Below are 22,583 nucleotides of genomic sequence, written 5' to 3' on the forward strand. Positions count from 1 at the left end.
CTTGGGATTGCTCTTGTAATCGGGGAATGGTGGTGAAATTTGACATTCAGCTCTTTTCAAGATTGATGTTCTTCCTAATTGATATTTCGACCAAGAAAATTGTTTAAGTAATTAATAATTTTTTCGCGAATAATTGAAAGCCTTATTAATAAACAAATAGCATTTTAATAATTTCGCGATATTTTTTTGAATTTTATAAGCAAGATCCGGATTTATGGATTGATTTATTTATTCGATTCTGTTTGGAACTTTCTAATCATAATTTTAAATTAGTTAGATCATCTAATCCACCATACACCATGAACAAATGGTCAAATTTTGAGCAATTCCAGCTCAAATCAGGAATTTTTCTGATACTTTTGTACCCGACCCTCTCCGATTTTAATGAAACTTTTTAGGCATGTTATCCTAGGCCTATATAAGCCATTTTTGTGTATATGGAGCCAATTGTACTCGAAAAAAAAAAAAACATTTGAGATGGGCCTAAGTAATTTAAATATTTTTGTATTTTTTAATTTAAAAATTACTGTGACTAAAAGCTGTTGCATCATATCAAAAAGGTGGTCAAAGACAAACTTGTAGGAAATTGAACGGACTTGAAAAAAATACACTGAAAGAAAAATGCACGCCATTTCTGTGAGATTTTTTAATTTTTATGTTTAAAAGTTAAATTTAAAGGTGATGTCACGTTTTTTTTCGATCATTTTTGAGGAAATAGCCTAAGATGTTCCAAAAAGACTCACGAAAAATGCAGGATGGTATGTCTCTCCTAAAAAAATACAAAAATCATTTACTTAAACTGTTTTTTTTTAAAGTGGTCTAAACGTCAACATTTTCAAAAAAACCGATAACGGGAAACGATTCCCCAGACAATCATACATTAAAGTCTCCATTGACCATTGTCCTATGTCCAATCCTTGTAAAGTTACAAAAATAAAATTGTTGAAAAAATAGTTTTTTTAATGGTTTTTGGCAATGTTTACATAACAGACTTGGGTAATTCTCTACCAACTCACACGAAATCGGGAAAAGTTGCCCCGACCCCTCTTCGATTTGCGTGAAACTTTGTTCCTGATCACGAATCCGAGGTCCGTTTTTTGATATCTCGTGACGGAGGGGCGGTACGACCCCTTCCATTTTTGAACATGCGAAAAAAGAGGTGTTTTTCAACAATTTGCAGCCTGAAACGGTGATGAGATAGAAATTTGGTGTCAAAGGGACTTTTATGTTTATTTTTTTATGATTTGATGGCGTACTCAGAATTCCGAATAAACGTATTTTTCATGGAAAAAAAAACACTGAAAAAGATTTAAAAATTCTCCCATTTTCCGTAAGTTGACTGTTAAATTTTTTGGAACATGTCATTTTGAGGGAAATTTAATGTTCTTTTCAAATCTACATTGACCCAGAAGGGTCATTTTTTCATTTAGAACATTTTTTTTTCATTTTAAAATTTCGTGTTTTTTCTAACTTTGCAGGGTTATTTTTTAGAGTGTAACAATGTTCTACAAAGTTGTAGAGCAGACAATTACAAAAAATTTTGATATATAGACATAAGGGGTTTGCTTATAAACATCACGAGTTATCGCGATTTTACGAAAAAAAGTTTTGAAAAAGTTACTTTTTGCGTTTCTCTTTGTTTCGTCGTCCGTGTCTGTCGCGGGTGACCATGAACGGCCATGATCGATGACGACCAACTTTTTCAAAACTTTTTTTCGTAAAATTGCGATAACTCGTGATGTTTATAAGCAACCCCCTTATGTCTATATATCAAATTTTTTGTAATTGTCTGCTCTACAACTTTGTAGAACATTGTTACACTCTAAAAAATAACCCTGCAATGTTAAAAAAAACACGAAATTTTAAAATAAAAATTTTTGTTCTAAATAAAAAAACGACCTTTCTGGGTCAATGTAGATTCGAAAAGTACATTAAATTTCCCATAAAATGACATGTTCCAAAATTTTTTACAGTAGTAACGCAAAATAGGAGATTTTTTAAAACTTTTTTAGTGTTTTTTTTCGATGAAAAATACGTTTTTTTCGGAATTCTGAGTACACCATCAAATCGGGCGTCTAATTTTACATAAAAGTCCCTTTGACACCAAATTTCTATCTCATCACCGTTTCTGGCTGCAAATTATTGAAAAACACCTCTTTTTTCGCATGTTCAAAATGAAAGGGGTCGTACCGCCCCTCCGTCACGAGATATCAAAAAACGGACCTCGGATTCGTGATCAGGGACAAAAGTTACCCCTTAGGACAAAGTTTCACGCAAATCGAAGAGGGGTCGGGGCAACTGCTGTGTGAGTTGGCGGAGAATTACCCACATGTTATTTATTATTTAATAGTAGTTTATGCAACAAGTTGCAAAAAGAGGATTTTTTCAGCACGAGTCGTACATTTATCCAACGAGGTTCACCGAGTTGGATAAATACGAAGAGTGCTGAAAAAATCAAGTTTTGCAACGAGTTCCATACAACATTTTTTGCAATTCCAAAAAACACACACTGAGTGAAATTTTGTGCCAAATTTTCATGTATTTTGTCAATAAATCGTTTAAATCAAAAAAATGTTGAAAAGTTCGACTTTTCGAAACAAGTGCTGAAAAGTTCAACTTTTCAGCACCCATTTGAGTGCTGAAAAGTAGAACTTTTCAGCATTTATTTTGAAAAGTGTTGCTATTCGATTCTGTTATTTTTGGTACAGAAAAGTAGGCTATTTCGTCGTTCAAGAATGACAGGAAAAGTAAGTAGTTTCACCACGGAATTGCAAAAATATTTTTACCGAAAAGCTCGTCCAATTTCCTATAAGTTTGCCTTGAGAGGGACAGAGCACACAATAATTCTTCTTTCTGACCAGTTGCTTGTGTTGGTGAGAATTGCAGTTCGCTGGCATGTTTACACAAGGACAAAATTGACTTATGAGCTTACTGCAAAATCTGTTACCAAATGTATAATTTTTTTATAGCAAATTCACTTTTACTGATATTGACACATTTCTTTTTCTGTGGTTGTAGGGCTTCAGTGTAGTCAGTCTTGAAATCAAGTTTCACATTTCAAAGGCGCCTAAGTTTGGGTTTCAATATTTTATTGTCATTGTGTATTACAATTGAATACTAATCGAACAGAAACGAATTATGCTGGAAACTCTTAGAGTAAAATTTTGTTTATGTCAAGTTGTTTTCTTGTCATGTCTAGTCTACTCAACTGAAACATTTCCTGCTTTTTCAATTATATTAGCATGTTTGAGCTCGTTTAATTTTTTTATGAGATCCAATAAATAGAATCGCATTGTTTTTAACCAAAAAAACCCTAAATGCTTACATATTTTCAAAACTAATCATTGCAAAATAAGTGGGCTGGTGTAAAACTCATTTGAAAAAAAATAATGTATTTCCCTGCGTTTTTTTATCATTTTCAACTTGTTTTTTTTTACTAGCTCTTTGGAAATATTTTAAATTTATGTGAATTTTTAACGTAAAGCAGTTCAATAAGTTTTTGTGTGCAAAACAATATGTGTTCGTTAGAACTTATTATTTTATCTGTTGAATTCTGACTTAATATTTCAATTTTTATAGATCCGAATTTTTGAACCACAAATCGAAAATGCATTTTTTCTTGAATAAATCCGCCTGTAACAGTTCCACAATCTAAACAATTTACGAAAAAATAACCCTTTCCATTTTTTTAAAAGAAAAGACGAGTGCAGGAGTAACACTTTCTATTATTCTCTTTTATTCAAAAAAATCAAACATTTAACAAAATGGTTTTTGGAATTAAAATTTATTCTAAAAAAGGCGATTTTATTTTGCAGATACACCTTGAAACAAAGTATAACGTTATTAAAAAAGTCCCTTTCCGGTTTGGTGTGAGTTGACTTTATTTGAATGATTTTTTGTTGCAAAATTTAATTCAGTCAATCAGCAATTCCATTTGAAAAGAAAAAAAAAGCCTAAATCCAAAAAAAGTTCTCCGATTGAGCTCAATTTCTTTCTGGGAGTTCCTTGGCCAAAATAATCAGACCCATTTTTTTTTTGGTTTGGCCATTAGGGTGACCTACATCGTGCTGGGGTGGTTCATAAAATGGCAATTTCCGTCATTTTTCGCAAAAACCACTTTTTTCAAAAAATCATATCTCCGCGCCATTTCATCCGATTTCAGCTGGCTTTATTCGGTTTAGGATCTTTCAGGCCCGTAGCCAGGGGGGTGGGCTTCTCCCCGAAATTTTGGGAAGACAAATGGGAGAGAGAGAAGAAGAAGAAATTTTTTTTCTGCTATTCAATTAAGCTTTTGGAAAATTTTGAAAATCATCTTATGTAAACTGTCATTTGAGTGAAAATCATACACTCTTGTTTACAAAACTTGCTGATAAAAATATTATCAAAATTATAAAGTCAATATATTTGAAAAATACCTTGTTTTACGTCTAAACCCTATCCGACTTGAATTTAAAAAATATAAATATTTTTCTGATGATGGAAAAATATTTTTGAAGACCATAAGAAAATTATAGGCCCTTTTTATTTTTCTTTATTTTTTTCGTCATAATTAACCTATCAGGCTTAAAAGAGTTTAGCTTTTTTATAATGTAAGTGTAAAATTATAATAATAATTGTTGGATTTCAGATTTATGAATAAAAAATATTAATTTTCCTGCGAAAATCACAACCTGAGCTCCAATTTGATGTTTTTCCAGACAATTTAATCGAAAAATTTCTGAACTCTTAGATTTTTTTTTTGCAAATATCAAACTATATGTGGATTGACCTCGAAACGGCGCACCTAATCAAAGTTTCTGTGAAATACTTTATTGATTTAAAAAAATCCAATTTCCAAATTCAATAAAGTTTTCAAAATAAATGATTAAAGAAATGGCAACACTGCTCAATATTTTAACACTGCTGGGTCATAAACTCAAAAGTTGTCAATGTTGATTGTCTAAAACAAATTTGAAAAAAAATCCAGTAAAAATGTTTTTGCTCAAAAATTGGTTTGGTGTTGAAATGTGAAAAGATATGTATTTTTTTCTTAGAGTGTTTCTATTTTTCTCGAATTGTCCTATCTATCCGAACAAAATGCCAATAACACCAAGTTCATCATACATTTGTTCTCAAGATACCATTTTTGTGTGGACAGCTATCTAATTTGTATGGAAACTTGTATAGACGAACGATAACACAAAACGGGTTCTTTGGTCATAGGGAAGGCCCCCACAAAGTTTGAGACAAATCAAGAAAATTCAAAGAAATCCTGAAGAGCAGATTTCTATAAGAGTTCTGAAATTTTTTTTAAATTTAACATGGTAGTTCTTTGGAAGTTGTCGCAGATGTTTCAGATTTTGCATTCTTAAAAAGTGATGAACATTTGATCCCATTACTCTCATGTACAGAAAAGCCTTCCCTACACTTCTCGGTGACCACAGCACCCGGACCAATTTTGCGTCCGTTTGTGCGACGTTTTGATAAATTGATGGCGATTATTGCCGGGTCGACAGTGCGCTGAGCAGCAGCGTTCGAGCTTGATTTTTCATTGTTTTTGCTGTTGCTGCTGCTAAGCCGCGCTCGTCAGTGTCGTTCTTGAGATTTTTTTTTCCGTGATTCTTCCACAGTTCAGACAGGGGCGGGTTCCATCGCGACAGTGATTTTCTCAAGTAAAAGCCGTCGTTCTGTTGAGGGGGGAGATCTGTTCTAATGGGTAAGCTTCAAATTAGCCGAGACTGATCCCTCTCTTAGATGTTTTGCTGTTCTTTTTTTTGGGAGGATTTGGGCACGACATGCGAGCCACCCCAATTAGATGATGGTTTGAGTGACTCTTTTTGGATGGGGTTTCTTTTTGGAAACTGCAATTATAGTAATTTGAATGCAAAATGAGATCATTAAATTATGTCATTTCTACACGATGGAATTTGGAACTATTAATTTTGAGGAGATTCAGAAAAATTCTGACATGCACCAATTTCACGCAATGACGGTGGAAATTTGTCTCAAACCTCTCTCGAAAGTCATTACCTCGTGTAGCGGTGCAGCATCGGGAAAATTAATGACAAACCCGCCAGGACCTCAAGTCCTCTCGCTCGACAAACAGACGGAGTCAGTACCAAAAACCCCGATGAAGCCAAGGATAACCGTGAAAAAAAAAACAAATTAGAAGGAGGCGTTTGACGTCTCTTCCTGGAACCTCACCCGAAAAAAAATATTGTTCTCTCTGGGCTAAATTTTTTCTGCAAGATCATCTCAAAGGTTTTTTTTAATGTTTCTGGGACTCGATTCTAGAACACAGAGACACGCCGCGGTGTACGTCTGAAGTGGGAAAAACGACCTGGCGTTTGAGAGCACGAAACAAATTAACACACCGCTATAAACGTAAATTTTTAATAAAATTTTATTAGATTACATCTCATTTGTCTCGCATCTGCTTTTCTGCCAACACTGCTAAAAGGGGCGGTTTGAAACTCTGACCGTTTTTTTTTTTCGGCATTTTATTTTGTTTGGACAGATTGGGTGAGGCAATGTTTTAACCTAGACAGGACAGGATTGATTGAGGAAAAAAGTCTTTGATCTTATTTTATGTTAGTCTGAGGTTAATGAAGGATTCGTACTCAAAAAAAATCAAAATTAATAATGAGTAAAAAGTTTTTGAGGGGGGCACGACAGTTTTTGCCCCCCTCCCTCAAAATTAGGTGAGGAGGCAACCCATATATTCTGACCACCTGGAAATGTTGGAAGTAAAATATTCTTATTTTCACAATAAAAATTCACAGAAATAACTAATTTTCTGATTCCGACGTAAATGTTTTCAAAATCAACAATGTTGTTTATTATTTTTCGTGTATAGTGATACAAACACAAAACCAATGCTCATTTTCGTCATTTTTGTCTTTTTTGTCTTTTTTGTCTTTTTTGTCTTTTGTGTCTTTTTTGTCTTTTTTGTCTTTTTTGTCTTTTTTGTCTTTTTTGTCTTTTTTGTCTTTTTTGTCTTTTTTGTCTTTTTTGTCTTTTTTGTCTTTTTTGTCTTTTTTGTCTTTTTTGTCTTTTTTGTCTTTTTTGTCTTTTTTGTCTTTTTTGTCTTTTTTGTCTTTTTTGTCTTTTTTGTCTTTTTTGTCTTTTTTGTCTTTTTTGTCTTTTTTGTCTTTTTTGTCTTTTTTGTCTTTTTTGTCTTTTTTGTCTTTTTTGTCTTTTTTGTCTTTTTTGTCTTTTTTGTCTTTTTTGTCTTTTTTGTCTTTTTTGTCTTTTTTGTCTTTTTTGTCTTTTTTGTCTTTTTTGTCTTTTTTGTCTTTTTTGTCTTTTTTGTCTTTTTTGTCTTTTTTGTCTTTTTTGTCTTTTTTGTCTTTTTTGTCTTTTTTGTCTTTTTTGTCTTTTTTGTCTTTTTTGTCTTTTTTGTCTTTTTTGTCTTTTTTGTCTTTTTTGTCATTTTTGTCTTTTTTGTCTTTTTTGTCTTTTGTGTCTTTTTTGTCTTTTTTGTCTTTTTTGTCTTTTTTGTCTTTTTTGTCTTTTTTGTCTTTTTTTGTCTTTTTTGTCTTTTTTGTCTTTTTTGTCTTTTTTGTCTTTTTTGTCTTTTTTGTCTTTTTTGTCTTTTTTGTCTTTTTTGTCTTTTTTGTCTTTTTTGTCTTTTTTGTCTTTTTTGTCTTTTTTGTCTTTTTTGTCTTTTTTGTCCTTTTTGTCTTTTTTGTCTTTTTTGTCTTTTTTGTCTTTTTTGTCTTTTTTGTCTTTTTTGTCTTTTTTGTCTTTTTTGTCTTTTTTGTCTTTTTTGTCTTTTTTGTCTTTTTTGTCTTTTTTGTCTTTTTTGTCTTTTTTGTCTTTTTTGTCTTTTTTGTCTTTTTTGTCTTTTTTGTCTTTTTTGTCTTTTTGTCTTTTTTGTCTTTTTTGTCTTTTTTGTCTTTTTTGTCTTTTTTGTCTTTTTTGTCTTTTTTGTCTTTTTTGTCTTTTTTGTCTTTTTTGTCTTTTTGTCTTTTTTGTCTTTTTTGTCTTTTTTGTCTTTTTTGTCTTTTTTGTCTTTTTTGTCTTTTTTGTCTTTTTTGTCTTTTTTGTCTTTTTTGTCTTTTTTGTCTTTTTTGTCTTTTTTGTCTTTTTGTCTTTTTTGTCTTTTTTGTCTTTTTTGTCTTTTTTGTCTTTTTTTGTCTTTTTTGTCTTTTTTGTCTTTTTTGTCTTTTTTGTCTTTTTTGTCTTTTTTGTCTTTTTTGTCTTTTTTGTCTTTTTTGTCTTTTTTGTCTTTTTTGTCTTTTTTGTCTTTTTTGTCTTTTTTGTCTTTTTGTCTTTTTTGTCTTTTTTGTCTTTTTTGTCTTTTTTGTCTTTTTTGTCTTTTTTGTCTTTTTTGTCTTTTTTGTCTTTTTTGTCTTTTTTGTCTTTTTTGTCTTTTTTGTCTTTTTTGTCTTTTTTGTCTTTTTTGTCTTTTTTGTCTTTTTTGTCTTTTTGTCTTTTATGTCTTTTTGTTTTTTTTCTTTTTAATTTATTTTTTATTTAAAAGTACTTGATAGTTATAAAAAAAAGTTTTGATAATTTTAAATACCTAAAATTTGTAAGAAATTTTGAAATTTATTTACTCTGCACAAATTGAACATTTCTTCTTTTTAAGAATCATTCATATTTTGAATACATAAAAACGTAGTATTTTCAAAATAGCAAAATTCAGCAAAGTTTATTTACCGAAAAAATCCTACTATAGCTTGAAAGAATTCAAAATCTCACAGTTTTCATTTTACGGATAACCAATACCCATATTATATTCATCATTCTTTAATAAACTTAGTTTTTTAAAGTTTATTTAGGATGATTTGCTTGTTTTTCATTTTTGCTTCTTTTATATCGATTTGGGGTCCGTTTAGCAAAATCTTTACAGATATTGGAAAATTTCCATCGGGTGTCTAATTTTAGATTTCAGTTTCGAAAAGGGTTTTCAACCAAAATCAAGTAATAAATAGCTTAATGGGAAGTGATCAAGCATGTTTCTATCAAAACTCAATTTGCGCCACTGAAAGAGATCTATTTTTACATTTTAAAGTAACAACAATAAAAAAAATCAAAATTTGTTGAATTTTCATGACATTACCAACTTATTTCTCAATGGTCACTCCACAGTCCCATTAAGCCCGCTGAAATCCTCTTCATTCATCGTCCGCGAGCAGTTAGCTCCGCTCAGTACCCGGTAATGAACAGTACCTGCTCTGTTGGGCTATTTAGTTGTAATTAAAAGCTACACACGACGCCGCTGTGATCAGAACCAGAAGCCGAAACTGGGGGCACATTAACAGTACTTGGCGCTCGTTTCCCCGGGAGCGGAAGGGATCTGTCCCCACGTGGGAACGCTGGCTGCTGGGACAGTTTTACGATCCTGAGAGAGCGAGCTATGAATGACCGCCCGGTTCTAATAGGAATTTTTCTCACAGCTTCGGAGGTGGAAAATAAAGGAAAATTTTAATAAAGATTTCACCGAGGAGTCGTACCGTAAGTGTGTGTGTGTGTGTGAATTTGATTGACCGATCTGCGTGAGGAACCCATTAAGAAGCAGCAGGGCCCTATATTCTTTGATGGCCATCACGAGCAAACGTGATACAGTTTGCAGGCCATTTAACTTCCTCGTTGTCAAGTTCTCCGCTGGCTATCTCATTATGAGCAGTCCAGCAGAGGGCGCGCGCGCGCTGCTAAAAAAAGCTCATACGCGTAATGTCAGCTGGTGGTCTTGCGGTCACAGACAATGGGATTTGTGACTTAAATAAAACCGATCAAAACATTTTCTGTCCATTTTCACACGAAATCGGGAGAAGTAACTTTTGTCCCGAATCCAATGCATATGCATTTTAAGAACCTGGGCAGACGGTAATAACAAAATTCATGCCATTTCAATAACAAATACTGTTAAAATAACAGAAATTGTTATGGAATCTTCTTGAAAAATCCATTTTTGCATAAGGGTATAATAACAGTTTATGTTATCATAACAAAATTTGTTATTGGTCTGATATTGGTTGAAATCCAAAACAACTTTGGAATAACATTTCTTGTAATAGAAGAATATCTCCAAATGTTATTGGGATGCTCGGATTAGTTGTTAAAATAAAAAAAAATAATAAAAATAATAACAAAAATTTGTTCGAAGAATAACTAAAAATATTATTAGTCTGTTATTACAATAACAATCCGATAACAAAAAAATCATAACGACGAATAACAAATCTTGTTATAAATTACATATAATGTTATCGGCCTAGTATTTTTAAATAACAAAAAATGTTATTTGCAAGTTATTTCCGTCTGCTCAGGAAGGTACCCAGACTCACGCGAAGCTTGATTTGTTCCACGATTTTTCATAGAAAATTTTCAGAGAGGACTTAATTTTTGTTTTCGTGGAATTTCAAGGCGATTCGCTTCTCTTACATGTTGCAATAGAATAAATTAAATCGTTTGAAAATATTTAGATAGTAGCGGAATTTTTGCAAACGCCTCATAATTTTTAATATAAATTTACTTGATCAAAATATGTACATAAAAAATATAACATTGCTTAACACTATGGAACTATTATGGAACGCCCAACGCATGTCAAATTTACGCGGACGCCCAAGCCTCTCAAGAAAAAAAAAAAATGGAACGGTAAATTCAACTCGCTGGTTCTCGGGCATAGTTCAAGCAATCGGTACAATTTTTTTTCTAGTGATTAGTTAGAACGTCTAGATGATCTTAGAATTTTGCAGAACTCGATTTAATCAAATCTGTCATTTCTACGATCAAAAACATCGTATCAACATTTTTTTAAACGACTGCCTCCGCGGAATTTTCGGCGATTTTGCACAGTTCTAGGTTCATCTAGACATTCTTATTAATCACTAGAAAAAATAATTGTTCCGATTGCTTGAGCTATGCTCGAGAATCAGTGAGCTGAATTTATCGTTCCAACATTTTTGAGGGCTTGGGAGTTGGAATGTCAATTTGTAAGCGAATGATCCTGAGTTCGATTCCCATCTGCTCCCAACGAGAAAGTATAGAAAATATAAATCTTGAAACTCTGGACATGAACGATAAATCAAAGTCGCTCGAGTCGGGGTTCGATTCCCCGTCCTTTGGATTGGTAAGCAAAAATGCTAACCACTATGCCTTCGCGACTTGGGGAGCTATGACTGGAATTAGGAATACTGTTACTATCAACTATATACGCGCTGGGTCCTTGTCCATTTGACAAGGGTCCGGAAGTTCTAAATAACGTTTGAATCCCATTGGTCCAAACGTTCTTCAGGGCGGGGCTTGTCGATTAAGCTGAAGTGCCTCGCGCTCGGCTAGCCAGCGTAGAAATGGGTCACCGAAGCTCGGCAGAGCTAACACCTTCCAAATGCCTATGCGAGTTATTTGCATGTATAGAATGTAGATCTAAAAATACATGGAAACAACTCAATTTGTAAGAAGCGACCGCGTGGTCCCGTTTGGTTGGTTGCACACACACACACACTTGGGAGTTGGAATGTCAATGCATGGTTCTTAAATTCTTCAAAAAATATTTGTCTAATATTTTATGACGTGACGCTTTGTGATCTTAGAATATCAACTTTCAAAAAGGTTAAAAGAATCACGATTTTTATCCCACCGTGCTCTCTTGTTCTAATCTAGGGAAAATATACCTATTTTAAGCCTAATAAGCGGTCGTATTTGTATGATGCTGGATAATCTGGAGTGTTCCTTGAAATTTACCAAAAACAAGTACACCAACGAGTAGAGCAACTTGTAGTGAACATTTCTGTATATTTTCAACTTGTAGTGAACATTTCTGTTTACATTACAAGCATTTAAAAATTTGTTTTTTTTATGGCGCTTGCTAATTTTTTACATGTTTCTGGATTATTTTTCAAGTGCGTGACTAACTAATGTACAAAAGAACATGTTGCCGGTAGTTGGAAGCAATTTCATATCTTAAGCGCTTTGAAAATGTTAGCGCAAGTGAAAAGATGTTGATGGCAACTTTCGTTAAGCAGTCAAGCTCTCATCTTACGTGTGAATGTGTGTGTCAACAAAATGATGAGAAATGGTCTCGCAAAATAGAAATATTGATCAAAAGTGCATTGAATTTGTTCTTTATGGCCAGTAAGTGACATAAATTTGCTTGCTTACTCGAGGCGGTGCTGTTGCTGATATGTTTATAGGGACCATCCATAAACCACGTGGACACTTTTTTGGGAATCTTTAACCCCCCCCCCCTCGTGGACAATTGTCAAAAAAAAAAAAAACAAAAAAAACTTTTTTGTATGGATCTTGGACAATCGCTAAAATTCAACTTTCATTGCGTATGTTGACAATCCAAGGTGGCTTCAAAAACTGCAAAATCAATTCTCCTCAAAATCCGAACATGAAATTTATTTTCATTGTTTGACTTTGCTATAATTTCTCATCAATTTTATCGTTCATACAAGTTTCTGCTCGTGCGTTAGTTGATCTTATAATAAATAATCATTTGAGAATCTGTAACAAAGGATGGAATTTTTTTCAGTTAATTTGGAGTTTTCGGCTATTCATTAAATAAAGTAACGTCCTACATTTTTTATCATAACAGAAAGTTTATTTTCCAAGAGCAGTGTTTCAGATTCAAATTTTATTAAACATATTTTAGAGGTATAAAAAATGGCAAATAAATTAAATAAAACCGAGAAGTGCATTTTCGAAAAAACATAAGAATATTGCAAATTTTATTTAAAAAAAATGTCGCTCAAACCTGATAAAAGTTAAGAGGAGTTAACAAATAAAAACTAAACTGCATAATTTCTATAACATAGTATTTTTTCTTTGTAAAATTGGAAGGTGTAAAGTAACTTCTTTTATGATGTAATTTTACCTTAATTTACACTTTAATTGTGGCAAAATACTAGAACAGTGACGAATTTACACATTTTAAGAGGTAAAATACTTCTGATAATCAAATCACAAACAAAACAATTGTTCTAGTGTTTCTTTTTTTGTTTTTAGCATACATCCGAGTTCTGCGACCCCATTTTGGTCAAATTTGAACAGTGGATTGCCTATTAAATATACAAAAAAAATTTTTTTTTCAATATTTCACCACCGTCATTTTGGCCGCCATCTTGAATAAAACGTCATGTACATCGGCAAAAAATGCCCCGAACAAATTTGAATAAATTTAATGCTAAAAAAATGACAAGTAGACATTTAACGATCGCTTTGGAACGATCTGTCAAACAGAGATTTCCTGTCAAGCAAAGCTGCTTTGCTAATTTTTCCAGATTAACTCAAAAATCCATTTCAAACTCCTTGTGGACATTCAAAGTGTAATCAAGTGAAGAAAAAAAACTTTTTTGCAATTCCGTCGTGAAACTACTTACTTTTCCTGTAATTTTTGAACGACGACATAGCCTACTTTTCTGTACCAAAAATAACGGAATCGAATAGCAACACTTTTCAAAATAAATGCTGAAAATTTCTACTTTTCAGCACTCAAATGGGTGCTGAAAAGTTGAACTTTTCAGCACTTGTTTCGAAAAGTAACACTTTTCAACTTTTTTTTAATTTAATTTAATGACAAAATACATGAAAATTTGACGTAAAATTTTACTCAGTGTGTGTGTGTTTTTTGGAACTGCAAAAAATATTGTATGGAACTCGTTGCAAAACTTGATTTTTTCAGCACTCTTCGTATTTATCCAACTCCGTGAACCTCGTTGGATAAATGTACGACTCGTGTTGAAAAAATCCTCTTTTTTTAACTTGTTGCGTAAACTACTATTTCGAAGAAAACAATAAAGCAATTTGATCAATTTGAATTTAATTTGAGAACTCAAATGTGTAACTGTGAACAAATTGCAAAATTTTAATAAATTTATGGATGTTTATTTTCTTAAGTTTCAAATCATACTCAAAATTTACAAAATAAGTCAAATTTTTCTGAAAATATCAATTTTTTTTTTTGCTAAGATAGAGGTACTAAGGCCGTTGCAATTTTTTTTTAATGTATGTTGCCTCCCTTCCTTCATAATGTCAATGAAAATAAACGTGAAATCAGCTGAAAATAATTAAAAATGTTTAAGCTTGTTTACAAATATTTAGCTTTTTAGTGAAATTCCGATTTAAAATACTATAAAAAGCCTTTTTTTCTAAAAAATCTGTAGCTAAAATTTAGATATTTTCAAATCTTAAGATTGCAAAACAACTGGACAGGTGTAAAATGCACTTGAAACACGTTTTTTCTTTTCAAATTTTGAAACCATGGATTGTAATTTAAATTTTCATATATTTTCAGAGTCAAGAGTCTTCAATTTCTAAAAATATTTGCTGCGGCCTTAAATGTTAGAATCCATTTTTTGAAGTCCTCGACTAAATCCAAAAATAGGTAAATTTTTATATTTTTCTCCACAGCAACACCAGGTCAAGAAATCTTTTTTTAATTTACTGTTAATTTTTAAAGAAGCTCCTATTTTTGCTTTATTACATAAATTATCATGTAATTTTACCATATTTTGTGTGGCTTTGTACATCTTTGATTATAAAATTAAGAAAAAGCAGAGGTCACCTACATTTTTCAACTTTACCGATAATATGATAAAATATGTATAACTTACTCAAGTCTGATAAAATACAAAAAAGAAAATAAGTTATCTTATCTAGATCAATCCACTTGTCTATGACTCCCCCCTCCAGTCATGCTGTTCGTCGTCACAAACTAGCACTTGTCTTAATTTTTTGCGTCCCTTCTATTCGCCCGCCAGGTTGGGCACGATTTTTCTGCAGGAAAGCAAAAAACCCGCGGATTTCTTTTCTCTGCCATCTAATCCACCTATCGTTTTCCGAGATTAGTCGCATGTACACTGCCCCTGCTAGCACTTTTTATGACTTAACTATATGCTTTGAGCGCCCCCACCCCCGAGTGGACAGGTTAGGTTCGGATGGGCGTTTGGGTTCCGGCAGATTTTTATAAACTTTTTTTGCGGGTTGGTGCTGTTGACCACTTGTGCTGACACGAAACACTGCGGGACTTGATCGGAGTGTTGGATCGTAGGCAAAAAAAAAACCTGCAAATAACAGGTGGTGACAAAGCTGAATGGTTATTTTGCTCATGTGAAAGGTGAGGCTTTGATTCTTAAACGGTTTTTGTGTGGTTGGGAGAAGGAGCTAATAACAGGTAGCAGTTACCGTGACTGTACATTATCGAGTAGTAATAGCCGGTCAGCGAATCACGTTTTGGACTAGATGTAATCGACATTCACTTTTTTACAACTCCGCATGTGATTGGTGAGTTGTTTTGGAAATTATATTAGTTTCAACAATAACTAGCCGAAAGGTTTGAAACATCCTTGAATAGAACTAAAGCTTTAAACAAAGTAATCAAACCTTGTTGCACAAATTGCACTGGAGGGCGTCAACTCTATGCGCTGCCGGTTGCGTTTTCCTATCACAATCCCCCAACATCACTCATTTGAATGGGCATTATCTGCCATTCTGGCCCCTAACAAAGATGTCCACCAACCCTGACCACGACATCCCAGGCTCCCTAGCCTTCCAAGAATCACTCCAACTCTGTGGCCAATGCCCGGGGGCGTGTATAGAGTCGTCGTCCATCGAAAATGCAAACACAAAACCGGTCGCCACAATCACCTGAAAAGATCGCACCTCCATCAGAACCGTGCGGCAGTTGCGGCGGGGGTGCCCAGGGATTCGAAAAGACACCAAATTTGCCGGTCCCATCCAAGCATCACTGGCGAGGAGACCTCGAGGTGCGATAAGACTAGGGAACCTGGATATCTGAAAGGAGGTGAAATGCATCAGTTTGCTAAACAATAAAATGTTCAAGTTTATCGGCTCCAACTCCTACCTTGATCATGATCATCAGGACTACAGAGTCGAATAACATTTGTAGGAATATTCTGATCCCGACTCAAACTTCGACTCATCAACAAAGCATAGCATAGCATAGCATTACGTGTTTATACCACTGTGTAAGGGGGTGCCGAAATAGTCAGTTCAAAATTCGGCAATTTGACCATCCACGAAAAAAAAAATCAACTCCCGAAATTGTGAATTGTGTTCATGAATTCGAGAACCACGACGTAATATATTTACGTTTAGAGTGCCAATGCACCATACCAAGGGCGTCAACTCTGGGGCTTGGTAATTTTTATCCCCCTTAAAATTAAGCGAGGGGGGCAGCCGATACATTGTGCCCCCCAGAAATATCAAAAATAAAATTTCACAGAAATATTTAAAAAAATGTATTAAAAACATAACTTGAACATTGTTAATTCATAACACACACACACACAAAATTGTAAAATCGTAAAATCCAACCAATTTCTAGATTTCGAAACAAATGTTATCAAAATCAAAGTACTTATTCGATAGCACCTATCAAGTTACGCCGTTATAAATATTTTTTGAAGTTTATGTCTCTCGACGCTGGCCAAAGTCCAGGGAGGAGGGGCAGAAAAAAAGATAAACATTGAAATCACCATTTGAATGAAAAAGTGTTTTAAAATGCATTTTACACCTGCCCAGTTGTTTTGCATCATTAGTCAACCAACTTTTGATCTTTAAAAAGCATTGGAAAGAAGAACTCTTAAAATTTTAGAAAATTACGGGTTGAAAATTATACTTGTGTTATGTAATTTTGCCAATGTTTTAAAAAATTATATTTTTTAGGGGTCAACTTTGGCTGTGTTTTTTACTAACATTTCCTATTTTTTATGTAAAAAGAAGTTTGCAGTAATTTTTCTAGTGTCTCATACTATGCTTCTACGCATTTTTGCCTTCCTCACTGAGGTAAGGCTATAATCCTGCTCTAAAAATGAACTTCGTATAAAAACGTCGTAGACCCACCTTCATGTATACATATCGACTCAGAATCGAAAACTGAACAAATGTCTGTGTGTATGTGTGTGTGTATGTGTGTGTGTATGTGTGTGTGTATGTGTGTGTGTATGTATGTATGTGACCAACAAACTAGCTCATGTTTCTCGGCACTGGCTGAACCGATTTGACCCGAACTTGTTGCATTCGACTTGGCTTAGGGTCCCATAGATCGAGTTTTATACAGATTGAAGTTTCGATAAGTAGTTCAAAAGTTATGTATAAAAATGTGTTTTTACATATATTTGGATCTCACTTAACTATGTAAATGTATGTAAACTAGGTCCGGGTCCATCATCCGACCCATCGTTGGATAGATTATCAAAAGACCTTTCCAACGAGTATAAAACATTGAAGATCTGGCAGCCCTGTCTCGAGATATGGCCACTTAAGTGATATTGATGTACTTTTTTGAAGCCGGATCTCACTTAAATGTATGTAAACTATGTCCAGATCCACCATCCAACCCAACGCTGGTTAGGTTATCAAAAGACCTTTCCAACGAGTCCAAAACATTGAAGATCTGGCAACCCTGTCTTGAGATATGGCCACTTAAGTGATATTGATGTACTTTTTTGAAGCCGGATCTCACTTAAATGTATGTAAACTATGTCCGGATCCACCATCCAACCCAACGTTGGTTAGGTTATCAAAAGACCTTTCCAACGAGTCCAAAACATTGAAGATCTGGCAACCCTGTCTCGAGATATGGCCCCTTAAGTGATATTGATGTACTTTTTTGAAGCCGGATGTCACTTAAATGTATGTAAACTATGTCCGGGTCCATCATCCGACCCATCGTTGGTTAGGTTATCAAAAGAACTTTCCAACGAGTCCAAAACATTGAAGATCTGGCAACCCTGTCTCGAGATATGGCCACTTAAGTGATATTGATGTACTTTTTTGAAGCCGGATCTCACTTAAATGTATGTAAACTATGTCCGGGTCCATCATCCGACCCATCGTTGGATAGATTATCAAAAGACCTTTCCAACGAGTCTAAAACATTGAAGATCTGGCAACCCTGTCTCGAGATATGGCCACTTAAGTGATATTGATGTACTTTTTTGAAGCCGGATCTCACTTAAATGTATGTAAACTATGTCCGGATCCACCATCCAACCCAACGTTGGTTAGGTTATCAAAAGACCTTTCCAACGAGTCCAAAACATTGAAGATCTGGCAACCCTGTCTCGAGACATGGCCACTTAAGTGATATCGATGTACTTTTTGGAAGCCGGATATAAAAAATAGATGAAACTTGTGTACAGCCATTGTTGTGAGGAAGGCTCCAACCACATAGGTGGATTAAGTTAGTTTTTTAATTTAAATGATAATGGTGCCATTTTATAGCACAAAATGTAGATAAAAAGCAAAAAAATTAAAAAGTGACTGTAAAAGCATTTCAAAAAATAGATAGGCAAAATGTTATGATGGGAGGTGGTAGAATAGGCCAAAAACTATTAAAAATAAACCTAAACTAAACAAGATGTATGCAAATTAAAATACTAAAAATGAAACAAGAAAAGTAAAGTTTTTCGAAGAACAAAAGTTGCTCATAATGACCTACTCAACACGGGAAAAATAAAAAAAAATCGAAAAAAATGTGGACAGTAGAGGGTTAAAATTTGCTGAATTTTGAGTTTCTTAGTTTTCTTGACTTTTTAAATTTCTAGAATATCTATGGTTTTTTTAAATTTTATAATTTTTTTAATTCTTGCTTTCTCAAACTGCTTAAATTTAATTGATTTTTTTGAATTTCATTATATTTTTATTGTTTTTTTTTTCTTCAAATTTTACTTCGTATTTTCCTAAAATTTTTATTATGATTATAATTTTTTATTCTTATTATCTCCCTTTTTATAAAACTAGGAAATTTTCTAATTAACGGGATTAGCTTCTTATGTTTCTTGTCACCGCGAGCAACTAAAATCAGACTTCTTGATAAAGTACGCTTGAATTACTTTTTGTTGAAATTTCCTGAATTTCTGGGATATCTAGATTTTTTTGAAATATGTCATTTTATTTTTTTAAATTTTAGCAGAAACTTCCAAAAGAAACCACAAAAGACCTGGGGGTCGTCAAAGTGGATGGTCTGATTTGTTTTTGAAATTTTATTAAATTATCATAATTTTCCGAATTTACAAACAAAAATTACACCTCTTTACACAGTACGCTTGAAATACTTTTTTCATAAATCAATTTTTTTCAAGTTGTTTTATGATTTGTATTATTTGAAAATATTTAAATTTATCAAATTTCGTCAAACCCTAGTAATTTCAAATTTCTTAAATTTCTTGATTTTTTATTTTTCTTCAATTTATATTTTTTTAAGTTCTGTGCCACTGCTCCTTATTTTTATTATTTTATTTCCCCTAGATTCCTTGAAAAAGGCCCAAAATGGGTCGATACTTCGGATGAAGAGAACATACAAGTGTTTTGATTCCCCAAACAGACCGAAAGCCAAACCTTACCTAAAAATTTATTTTATTTCGCGGATATCTTAAATTATTGACAATTGCTTTATTTATTGCATTGATCTTATTATATAATTTGAATTTATCGAATTTTACTCAATTATTCGGATTTCTTAAATTTCTTGATATTTTAATATTTTAAAAATTCATCAATTTCTCATAAATTTCGCATTTATTTCAATTCCTTGATTTTTGAACGTATTCTTAAATTCTTGAGGGGTTCTTTAGCGGACAAAAAAAATATCTTTTCTAAGTTCAAATGTTTAATCGAATTTCAAGCGAAATCAAATGAAATAAATTTAAAATGCATTCTCCTACGTTTAGAATAATTTTTTGCATGTTTGGAATATTCAAAACTCTTTGAAATTTTGTAGGATTTTCAAAGTTTTCGTCATATTGCATTTTTTTGAAGACTGATGATTGCATATCATCTGTATGAGTGTTTAATGCATTTTCCATAGTTTTTTCCCTGAAATGTTGAAATTCTGGATTGTTATTTAAATTTTCATATGTTTTTATTTTTTCCATAAATGCATTTCCAATTGATATCAGGTAATAAATTGCTTACGGTAAGTGACCAAGCTTGTTCAAAACATTAGAATAATTTGTTAAAATAGGGAGAATTTGCGATTTGAGTCGCTTCCAAACATACAATAATTTCCCCAATTAACATCCATAGTTTAAGTTAAATTATCTTTTTCCATTCCAAAATGATTTCAGATAATCATAATAAAATAAAATCATATCATATCGTTAGCTATTTTTGCATAAACATGCAAATTAGTAAAATTCATGATATACGAGAAACTTTGACATTTAAACTCCACGCCAACCCGTCGATTTTAAGAATCAACCGTGCCCCCCAACATTTTGGACTAGTCGGCGTCACTGCACCATACTCATGAATAAATCCTGGTTCTTAAATTCATGAACATAATTCACGATTTCGGGAGTTGATTTTTTCCTGTGTTGCCCAGGACAATCAAAATATCTAAGAACGTAAATGTCCACACTGTGCTCCAAGGCTACGTCCTTACAGTCCCGGGGAGATTTGGGAGGGGACTTCTACTCTGACTATTAGGCCGTTGACAAGACAGTTTCAGTGTCAGAGCCAGTTCCTTCTACAACTAGAGGTTCCCTACGCTCGAAGAAGCGTTTAAGACCGAGACGCGCGCGCGCCCATCAAGCTTAAGCCGGCCAAGATTAAGCACAGACAATCGAGGGTTGATCGCGAAAAAAATGTTACCAATAAACACCCGGAGGGAAGCCATTGTGTTTTTGTTGTTGCGCTGTGTTCAAGAGCAGTCCGATAATGTTCTGGAGATGACGACGACGACGAGGACAAATGGTTAAGGTTGGTGGAGGAATTCCTTGGTTGGTGGGACCGAAGGCGGCACCAGACATAAGGATTCCACCGCGGACTGTGCGAATTTGCTGGGGCGACTGGTGGAGCTTGAAGCTGTGAAGGGCTGGGGAATAAAATGGAAAGATTGTGCGATATCCGCGTTTGAATGAATTATAACCTATCGTGATAACCTTATTCCAATCCGGATTCTGCGAGCTCGGAGCGCTGAAGGGATGGACAGAACGGGTTGAGAAAAAATTCTTGCTAAAGTGTAGTTCTGTACGTAGGATTGGACGTAAGACAGTGTTTGTGAAAATTTGTCCAACTTCGACTCCGTCTCCGATTTCCAGTCAGTCAGAATTGGGAGATTTTTTGAAGACCTGGAATCGAAATTGTAAAATTTGGAGGAGTTTTAGCTGAGTCTAACAAAAAATCTGTGTTGTGATAAGTCACAAATCATCACAATTGGAAAAGGAATTAACAGTTCAACGAGGACGCAGACCTCAGCACCACCAACAAGCCGTAACTCGGTAATCTTTCATCCAATCAGGACAGCTGTACAACGACTCAACCATCCCATCATCACTGTTTTGCCTGCCCGAGATGTAGCTCGGAGTCTGAACATCACACAAAAAACGTGAAACACATTTATTTACACAATTTGTATCCCTTCTTTGTGGTCGACAACTAGACGGAAGAAAAGGTGGAATTGACAGCCGTTCTAGGTGCCTAGAACCGCATCGATCCAACGAGGGATGAAATATTACCACGTGTCTGCAGCTTGAACCTCGCGTCCAGGATTCGTACCTCATTTGTCCGGGTTTCCGATTCTGCGGGTCTCGTTAGCGTGCGTTGACAGCCATGATGAACGTGAAGGTTCCTCTCGTGCACAGTATTGCATCGTCACCCCCCCTCGCAAGTTACAATGTCACGCCCAGCCGTCACCCAGCATAGAGAAAACAACAATCCTAAAAAGTCAATAAAGACTCAACCTAAAACACAGCATGATCGGCGCGGCAGAAAAGATCCCCAAAAAGATCGTTTGAGCGGCACTTTTTTGTGTACGAGAGAGACCCCGCGAGAAGAATGTCCATCATCCGTCACGCACATGGAGACCCAGCGGACGGGACCCGTCCCGACGAGGTGTCTTACGTAGCGGTACAGTTTTGAGTGATGACCCCGAAAACAAAAGTGCGCGAACCCGATTCGTTCTGACTCGTTGTGACCCCTAAATTTCCTTTTTTTTAGATTTTTTTTTATTTGACAAATTACACCTACTATTCAGCAATGCAACTTTGATGGCACATCGACGAATTGCTGTTTTCATAGCTCAAAGTCTTTCTTGTAATATCTTCACTTGGAAGGCATATCGGCGATTACGTTTGTCATATTCTCTTTTATGATTTTCAAAACCGCAGACATTCCTATAACACTGCAACTCGAAAGGCACGGCGTCAGTCAAACTTCGGGTCGCAAAGTGTCCTACCTCGACCAGCCATCAATGCGCTTGCGCGTTCGACTTTTGGTCCATCATCATCATCATCATGTCAAGCTATTCATACATCCCCGAGGGTGAGTGCGCGCGGGGTGACGCTGGACCCGTTCTTGGCCTTGGCCACGCACTGCGCGTTGTCTCCTCGGAAGAAATCAGTACCCAGAGAGGGGGTTGGCCGGGCAGGGAAGACATTACGGAGATTTATGAGTGTATAATTAAGATGATTGATAAAAAGGTGAAAATATTTATAAACATTACCACTGGGGTGGGTTGTACGCGTTGGGGACGGGCGACGACTAAATTGTTGTTAACCACGCGGGATGATCTTTTGTGTGAGTTTGTGCCGGTCTTGGGGCGAGGGAGGACGGTTTAACCCCGACCAAGGGACCAGTTTGGCTGAAAGAATGTGGAGTAATGTGTGACCGGTTACTTGCTT

The sequence above is a fragment of the Culex pipiens genome, chromosome 3 (assembly GCF_016801865.2).
Source record: "Culex pipiens pallens isolate TS chromosome 3, TS_CPP_V2, whole genome shotgun sequence".
In the NCBI taxonomy this organism is placed as follows: Eukaryota; Metazoa; Arthropoda; class Insecta; order Diptera; family Culicidae; genus Culex; species Culex pipiens.